The sequence below is a fragment of the Geospiza fortis genome, unplaced genomic scaffold, assembly GCF_000277835.1.
Source record: "Geospiza fortis unplaced genomic scaffold, GeoFor_1.0 scaffold13, whole genome shotgun sequence".
Lineage (NCBI taxonomy): Eukaryota > Metazoa > Chordata > Aves > Passeriformes > Thraupidae > Geospiza > Geospiza fortis.
In genome coordinates this window covers 1,147,219-1,156,835 of record NW_005054384.1, presented here as the reverse complement: position 1 = coordinate 1,156,835, position 9,617 = coordinate 1,147,219, and the positions used below count along the sequence as shown (strand labels likewise).

Genomic DNA, 9,617 nt, shown 5'->3' with positions numbered 1-9,617 from the left:
TGGAGTGACACGCAGGCCACCCTCTGCACAGTGCCATGGACAATGCAGAGCCAGGGGAGCATCAACCCCGACTCCTTTTTCCTCAGAGCTTTCAAGAATCCAACAACTGCACTTTGCTCAGGACACTGATGTTAATTTATGGTCTGCTTAAGTCCCATATGCAATAACTGGATTTTTTTTCCTCCCAAAAAACTCTCTCTCATTTTTTTATGAGATAGATTTTTTGTGAAAAGGTAACAATCCTGTGCTGTATAGATAGCTGAATGATTCCCCTGTACAAGGGCTTTTTTACACACACACAGAAACAGGCCTGCAGTACCCCATGAAGTTGCTATTTATTCATGCACACCTTCTGTAGGCCCAGCCCTTTGTTCTAAAGTATGCTAAACCCCACCCCATCTTTTGCTCTTTCTCCAGGCAGCAGTGACAGAACCAGAGGACACAGACTCAGACTGCACCAAAAGAAATACAGGTTGGATATTAGGAAAAAGTTTTCTACAGAAAGAGTGATAAAGTTCTGGAATGTTCTGCCCAGGGAGGTGGTGGAGTCACCATCCCTGGATGTCTTTAAAAACCACCCAGATGTGTCACTGGGTACCATGGTCTAGCTGAGGTGGTGTTAGAGCATGGGTTGGACTCGATGATCTTGAAGGTCTCTTCCAACCTGGTCATTCTGTGAATTCAGCTGGGTGTGGATCCAGCAGCTCCCTAAGCTTACTGCAGAACTAGTTTCTCTGAAAGAAGCTGAAACACGTTGTGCCATGCTTGTAACCCCTTGGAAAAGCAGGATCTGAGGCTGCTATCGATCCTTGCACTTCATAATCCCTTCAATATTTGGAAGCCAAATGTTTGTTGTTTACTTCAGCGCCTTAACCAAGAGGGATACTTTCAGTACACCGTGGCCCTGAGGTGAAGATCTTGCATATGGAGCAGGAAGAGGCAAATCACCTCCCAGATAATCTCAAAAATTCACACAGGCATCTAAAGCACAAAAACTGATGGGACAGGAGACGTGTCTCAACCTGCATTCCTTGTATGTCCTGATGCTTCAGAGATCTAGGACACCAAAACCCCTAAGGAAGACACTAGAAAGAGAAAAAAACTGGAGCAAACAAATGCTAACCACACTAGAGCACTTGTGAGGTGTCATTCATGCCAATGAACTCAAGGCAAATGGCTGTAGCAGAGTGTAAGGTCATCTATTGCAGAATGAAAGGAACTACAGGGCCTTTCCTATTTTCTGAACATTAAAAACAGTAAAATGAGGAGGAGGAAGGAGACATGAGAGCTTTCCAAAAAGGAAATTATTACTGGGAGGTTCCAATGTCTACTCATACTAACAATAAGAATGTCCAGAGGTCATCCAGAGAGCCACTTAATATTTTGTTTGTTATTTTTACTTTAACCATTCCTGCAGGCAAGACAGAGTTTTCAGTGAGCTGATCAAAAAAGCCTGTGAATCTTTGTTTCTTTTGAAACTACAGTGAATTTAGAACCTGACAGAGGCATATGTCCAGACCATTCCTTTCCATATGTAGCTTATTCTTTTCTGTACCTATTTGCCAACAGGGAATTCTCTGTGATGCTCACTGTTCTTGTCCTGTTATTCAAATACCTTCATGTTTCTTTAGCTGCTTTGTCCATGTTGAGGCAATTTTAAAACAGGAAACTTAGAGAAACACACCTGATTGGTTTCAGAGACAGAAAACAGCTCTCCCTGCACTGCCCCTTCTCTGTCCCACAAGTCTGAAAGAAACAGGCAGACTTGTAGAGGAGTTTGCAGAGCTACTGGCATTTTGCAAGAGAACAAATGTTTTTTATGAAAATCCATTCTAATGACATTAACATCTGTTCCTTATTTGAAGAATATTTTTAACTGTTCCCTCTCTGGAAAAATGAAAGATGCCACAGTCTCTTTCATGTTCTCACGGAGCAGACAAACTCTGCTGGCTTTTTTAAGGTCTGTTCTGAAATGCCCCAAAAGAGTTCACTGCAGGGAACTCAGCGGATGCATCTCACAGGGCAAAAAGCATCTGCACTCACCATCCTAGGAGATTTCCTTCTAGGACACTGGCATGTGAGCAGGGAATTTATTTCACAGATGAACAACACTTTGTGTATTAAATCACTTGCTGAAGGTAAAGTCTGGCAGCTCATACATGAGCTCTTGGAGTATATCTCTTGAGCACTTATAAAAACAAGACTATGCACTTTGTCATCAAATAATGCTGAGCTGTCTCTTACTATGTATATTTTTTCCCAAGTCAAGCTGTAAATATCCCAAGTAACAGAGATTTTGCCATTTCCCAGTCATAAGTTTTCCAAGCTCTTTCAGGATTCAAGATTAAGAATCCATCCTACAGTTATGATATCTATTCTTCCCTTCATTCTTTAACTCTATCCCATATTTATAACTACTTGGGTGCCTAAAAAGAGCAGCAGTGTCAAAAAATTTAATGTGTTCAATGAAACCTGTGAGTACCCAGCTGTCAATAATGTAGATGTAAATTCTCTTTGCCCCAGCTATCCTGACAATAGGTAATATCAACAAACTGAATGGTTTTATATTAGATTACTGTTATTTTTAAAATATTGGAAGCATGCTGCAAAGATAACAATTCACTTCAAGCTTGGCCACAAAAGCCAAGCTCTTCCAAGATTCAAAACTAAGAATCCATCCTACAGCTTGATATCTATTCTTTCCTTCATTCTTTAACTCTATCCCATATTTATAACTACTTGGGTGCCCATAAAGAGCAGCAGTGTCAAAAAATATAATGTGTTCAATGAAACCTGTGAGTACCCAGCTATGTATGTGGATTTATGCATTAAAATACATACTCAAATTGAAATATGTAGGTTTGGGCATCTGCATGTGCAAATCATGGAGCCACACACAAGCAGAATTTGCATGTTCACACTGACACATTACCAGGTAGCAAATGTCTTATCAGAAAAGAGAACTATTTGCATAGACAGGTTCTGCAGGATTGGGAGCACAAGCCTTGTACATTAAAATGCAAGAGCCTGCAGCCCACAATTATAAACACTTCCAAAATATGGAGCTCCAGATAAGACCCATATAGAGTCCATGCAGCATTCAGTCCTATCTGATGCCTGCTTTGCTGAGACAGGATTGATTTTAGAAGAGAATTTAATTTTCTCTGACTGTCCTCTAGTTTTTGAGGTAATATTATCCTGCTTTTCATTTGGAAAATTTACTGACTGCATGTATGGCTGTAACAGTAAACAAAGCAAACTCCAAGACAAGTGTTAAAATCATATTCCAAGAAGAACTATCACTGTAAATTGAAACTTGAATAGAAAAACATATTTGCTGGTGTTTGCATTCTCTATCAGTCACTTATGGGGAAATCCAGAAATAAAGCAGCATAATATTTCCTGGGTGTGACAGACCACTTCCACCAAAGCACAGCTTTTGTTTTATGTCATGTTTTCACTGCTTTCAGATAAACACGGAGAGCCAAACAACAGCCTCCATGTAACCACCAGGATACAGATAATTTCTGGTCACCAGACAACTGGAATGGAGGAAAGTGCAAGAGGGAAGCAATCACAAAGGCTTTATCACTTCTGCCTATGCCCTGGCACTGCCACAGGTGAAGGACAGACTCTGGTGCCCTCTTGCCCTGAGCAGGAGTCCATTTTTCTCCCCACTCAATTCCATGCCCATTCTTTTGTGTTTTATGCATTTCAGGGACACATGGCAGTTCTCACAGCAATAAAAAGCAATCTGTTATTTTGGCTTTCAAACTTTAAAATGTGCTGTCTCTCATTTATACCTGAATCATAATGGCTATTAATAAATTTCAGCTTTATCAGTGTGAATGATAACACTCAAAGCCCAGACTTGTAGGACTTCTGCTCACAGCCATGTAGGATAATACTTGCAGAGCCCACAAAACAGAAAGCTGCACAAAACTGCCAATAATGTAGATGTAAGCTCTCTTTGCCCCAACTGTCCCTGGCAATAGGTAATTTCAACAACAGGTTTTATATGAGATTATTGTTGTTTCTAAAATATTGGAGGCATGCTGCAAAGATAACTATTCACTTCAAGCTTGGCCACAAAAGCCAGAAGGAGCCACAATGTGGTAGGTGTGATACAAACACAGATGAGAGATGCATCTCCAGGCAAAACAGGCTCTGCCTTGATTTTACTGCTGAGAGGGCATGGGTGGAGGCCTCAGCCACAGCTCCTGAACAGACAGATCAGTAAATAACAGCAAGCTCAGGGTGTGAAATGTTGGATCTGTTCAGCCCTGTGTGCCACCACATGCCAGCAAGAGCACCCAGTGTCTCACTCCAGTCTGAAGCCAGGGTCTGAGTCCAGGCTTTGGGCTTGATCCTTCACTGCTGAGAGAGTTTTATGTGTGCACACATGCACACAGCTCTGGGAGGAGAAGAGCTTTTCCTGCTGGGCCAATTATGGAGATGTTCCTGTACCAAAAGCTCCTGTCTTACGATACTCTGAACTTCAGTGGTGAGCAACATCCAAGCTCCAGTCAGGATCTCACTTCACAAACAACCCCATAAACTCAGCAGGCAAAAGCCATCCAAACTCCACCAAAGGCACCAACTGTTCAACAGCTTATGCCACTTGAACAGCTCAGAGGTATTCAAAATGCAAACTTGACCAGAAACGCTCAGTTTGGACCTTTGTTATCCCTGAACTGACAGTGAATCCTCAGACCAGGCCCCTGCAGGTTAATGCTCAGTTATGCCCCTGTCTGACTGGACCAGTCATTTTTAATATCTGGTGCTGGCCCTCAGGTGTTTTAGAAGCAGCTTTATTTCACTGGCTGCACGGGGATTACCAGCTAACCGGATGCTCCCAGGAACTTTTGGAGAGCAAACAGTGTCAGTTTATTTAATAACTTTCAAAGTGAAACTAAAATCTTGTCCAAATCATGTCTCTTCTGATTTAATTAAAAGGCACCACACATACTGCACTGCTCTGTTAATCATTAACTACGTTAATTCAAGACAGAAGATGAGTCTTTTCTTTTCTTTCCTTCAAAAGCCTCCAGCCAGTGGAAAACTTAATAAAAAATCCAAAAAAAGACCAGTACAGTGTAATTTTTGTTAGAATGGTCAACACTTCAGTATGCTTTTTCCCTTTCTTCTATATTTCTAATTCCTACAGGAATGCATGTTAAAAGAGAGGGGCTGGGTTTTTTTCTCTTGCTTGGCAAAATACCTTTCCTAAATTTTCTAAATATTGCCTGGTATTTGCGTCAATGTGACAGTCATTGGGTTTGACAGGAATCAGATTGCTAAACCCACACAGAAATGCTTTGGAAATTAGGAGCTAGTTGTACATTCAATTTCATTCAAATCCACTTTAGCAAACTGGCAGAGGGTGGATCTGAACTGTCTCTGTTACTCCTTCACTTCCATGGCTCACAGCAGAGGTTCCTTCAGCACGTTCATCTCCACGCTGCTTTTGAGACTCACAGCTCCTGCTGTCTGATAAACCTCCTTAGCACTCCCATCCCAACCCATTTTCAGTTTATAAAGATGAGCTAGCAACACATCAAACTTACTCTCCCTGTGCAGCAAGCCTTGCCAGCTTCCTCCAGGGAGGAACCACACAGGGCATTAAATGGTATTAGAAGTGCAACACTCCATGGACTACTCAAGAAACAGGATACATCCAACACCTATTTTTCCAACAGTTCTCCTTTCTTGAAGGAGACCAAAACAAAACCCCCCCCCACACACACAAAATATTTCTTTCATTTCTTCTCATTTTAGGGAAATCCAAATATGAAATCTTCCAAGTCTCATCTGTACAATCTAACGGGACTTCCCTCTTAAAAGCAAAGGGTAAGGGCTGAACACGTCCACAACTCCTGTCATATCAGATCAGGACTCTGCTCCATCAAGGCTGGATTCTTGCCTCCAGCCATGGCTCACACCTAACATTTTAGAGGAAAGCAGTGGGAAAGGGAAAAAATGCAAACCCTACTGCACCTGGCCCGTGGAGCAGAATTCTCCCTGCACACAGAATTCCTCTCTGCCTGCCCTGCTGGGGCTCTGCCTCATCCAGGCTTTGCAGGCTTTCAAAAGAAGAAAAAGTGATTTATCTCATGGTAATAAACATAAAAAGGCACCAAGAAATTAAAATTGAATCATCATAGCACAGGACATAGTCTCAATCTGCATCAGAGGGGGTTTAGGTTGGACATTGGGAGGAATTTCTTCACAGAAAATTGGGAGAAATTTCTTCACCGATTAGACCTTTCTGTGATTAGACCATTAGAAAGGTGATCAGCATGCAGGGAGCTGGTGGAGTCACTGTCCCTGGAGGTGTGTAAGAAAAGGCTGGATGTGGCTCTGTGCCATGGTCTAGTTCACTGTGGTATGTGGCCATAGGTCAATCTCAGAAGTCTTTTCCAAATTAATTTATTCTGTGATAAATGTTCATCACAGCATGTGCATCAAGGGCATAATGACCTGAGGGCTTAAATTACTTAAATTTAGTGCAATAAAAGATCCAACTATATTTTTTCTTTGCATACTCAAGTGCTAATACTTATTTCTGCACTGAAGTACCTGGAAGCTGTTGTAATTTATAAAAACACCATGTGAACAACTCTAATTTTAGATCTACTTCCTATCTTCTCCTGGAAAATGGCTCTCTGGCCATACCTGACACCACCAGGACAGGACAGGTCTGAGCCAGCTCTCGAGCCCCTGGTTTCTTCCCATCTGCAGTGACAGGGGACAGCAGGAAAAGCAGTTCTGAGTGTTCACCAGTTTAAGGGAAACTGGAAAATGCTGAATTACTTCCTTCTCAGCATCTTTGGAAGCCAGTGGCTTGATCACTCTCAAAGGATCAGCATCCCTGTGCATCTCCTGGGTCTGCCATGTCACCGCAGAGTGTCCTTAGGGACTGGAGCTGGGTATGAACGCAGACCTTTGCCAAACTTGCACCAGCCTTGTAGGGGCTTCTGGTGTGCTGCAAGAAAGGGTCTGAACCTCAGTTGTTCTTTTGCTCCTCAAAAAACAGGAAAATCCCCTTTTCCCCCACTAAATATGAAAGAAATCCTTGTCAGCTCTCACTGGCTGGGATGGGTTTGCATTCTCTGCAACCTGCCACTAACCAATATCCTCCCTTAAAACTCAGCTTCTCATAGAAGCTGAAAAAATTGGAAAAACTGGCAATAAGAGGCTCAAAAGAAACGTAGCCTTCCCCAAAACAGACAGACTTGTCTTCAAGGAGGTTTAAACAAAATAGCTATCAAAATAGTCAGTAGCAGTCCAGTATGCAAAGAGAAATATCAACCACTGCCTACAAAGAAAAATAATTTCCTTTTCCCAATGGCAAACCTCCCCTTCAAGATCTGCCAAAAGCTGCAGCCTGAGTTTTAGAGCTGTGGCTATACTTTCATGCCCTGATGGTGTTTTGTGCCCTGAGACATTGCTTCAGAGTGTCACATTTTATGAATAAACCTCGTGGGATGGGAAGGATTCCAGGAACTCCTCCTGCAGGGGCTCTTACAGGATTTGGAGGTTCAGGAGAGATTAAAGCATATGCAGTATTACAAACTTCCTCCCAGAATCAGCCATTATAACAGGAACATACCCTTCCAATCTAAAAAACTTACATCCAGAAAGTGAATTTTCTACTTACATTCAGAAAGTTAATTTTCTATCATTTCATAGCACAGGCAACTGAAGACAAACCTGTCCTTAGGGCATCATCTTTGCACCTAGAGAGCTTCTGACATTTCAAGGCTTCCATGGGAATAATTAGAAATATCTCTCTCTAAAATGGCCACCAGTATTTTAGTTCACTTGAGCTCTTCAAAAATATTAAAAATGTGTTTAAAATAAACATTTCAGAAAAGTCTGAAAGAAAGAAATCAGAAGCATTTTCAAAAACTTGGCAGGAATTCATGCACTTCTAATACCTGAAAGCATTTTTTTTTCTTTTGGGAAAGGTTTGCAGCTTTTTCCTCAGCATTCATTTATTTACACCAAAGCTGCTGTGAAATTCTGACCTTAAGACTAAGAAAGGATTTCAGACCACAAAGGAAGTAGAAAAATCCCTTCAGCTCCAAATGCCAAGGTAGAACCTAAAAGCAGGATGGAAGCATTAAACCACTTGTTTAATTCAAATTCATTTTGGTCTGGCAAAGAGTAAGCTAACAACTGTTGATGTGATGTTCTGTGATTTAACTTAGCTCTTTTTTAATGTTGGAAACACAGAGCTGGGAGAAACTGGAGCAATTCCCAGAGGGGATGCCCCCACTTTGGCAGTGGGAAGGGACCAGCAGCAGGTCCTGCCTCTCTGAACACCACCATGGACAAAGGCTCCTGCATCACTTGGTGCAATTTAAGTTAACATCCACAACACTGAGGAACTTTTACAAAAACAGCTGGCCTGGACCAATTCTGAACCCAAAGATTAATAGATAATAGATATTTTGGGGGTGTAAGAAACTGTACAGAAAATAAGCAAGTACCACTTCACTGGTATTTTATTCTTATCAGCATTATTTAAAATGCATTCTTCTTAAATACAATATTTTTCCAAAACCCAACTTTTTCCACACCCTCCCATTTGAATCCCAAACACATTTTTTAAATGTGCACTTCTTCAAAACACAAAACCCAGACTATATACGTCTCAAATAACCCAATCAAACTATGGGATGTTTTCTTTCTCCATTCTTCCTTAGTAGGAAAAATATTAATAATAATATTCACTAGACAGGAGACTATTTTTATGTTTACATTTTTATAATTTACAAAAAACAAAATAGGGACAATTTTTCAAGCATTATAACCAACCTTCTGGTATGTTTTTTCCTCTAAAATATTCCCTGAAAAAAAGTTCTCACCTATGATATGACACGCAGAATTTCAGGGGATGCAAAAGTCTTTCGAGAAAGTCGAGAGGAATTGATTGAACTGGGAAGATAAGCCCTCATCCTCAGCTGTAACTTAGTTACTCCTGGTGCACAAAACAGGGCTTAAGAGGTTAAATGTGGCTGTGAGAGGAGCACGGTGCCTTTTTGTTTTTAGAAACTCCACATTTAATTGAAACTGGAGATAAAGAAAATGATCCTTTGATGAAGGATGAGCGGGGGTCTGGCTTTAGGCATTTTCTTATCAAGATGGACATGTTGAGAACCCACCCACCAACATACCAGAAACCACAGTTGGCAAATGCTGCACAAAGGCATTTCCTGCCTTCTGACTCTCTAGCTGAGGGCCAGATGCTTCACAATCCTTCCTTAAAAGCCCAGCTAAAGGAGTGGGAGTTCAGAGCCTTGCCCAGTCTTGCATGGAGTATGGAAAGGCCAGGCAGCATCCCAGCCATGCCCTCAGCATCAAACAGGCCATGGTTCCTTCTCTGATCCTCAGCTCCCTGTCCTAGTGGGAGCCTGGGCAAAAGGACTGCTTTTCCTACCCCATCACCTCAAAAGCTACAGTTTACCATTCGAACCTGCCCAAGTGTCAACTCTTTAACTTCCTTTCTGCCGCTCTCAAGTTTGAGATTGAAGCACTAAAGATGGTATTTCATATTTGGGCTCAAATGTTTATTATTTCTTATCTATATCACAGTCCTACAAGTTATGGGT

At 41.5% G+C, this 9,617-nt stretch overlaps 1 protein-coding gene across 4 annotated transcripts in view; it reads right to left on the bottom strand.

Moving 5' to 3' along the window:
* Positions 1-9,617, bottom strand: part of CALD1 (caldesmon 1) — a 171,272-nt gene that overhangs the window by 50,254 nt on the left and 111,401 nt on the right. The window lies entirely within an intron of this gene.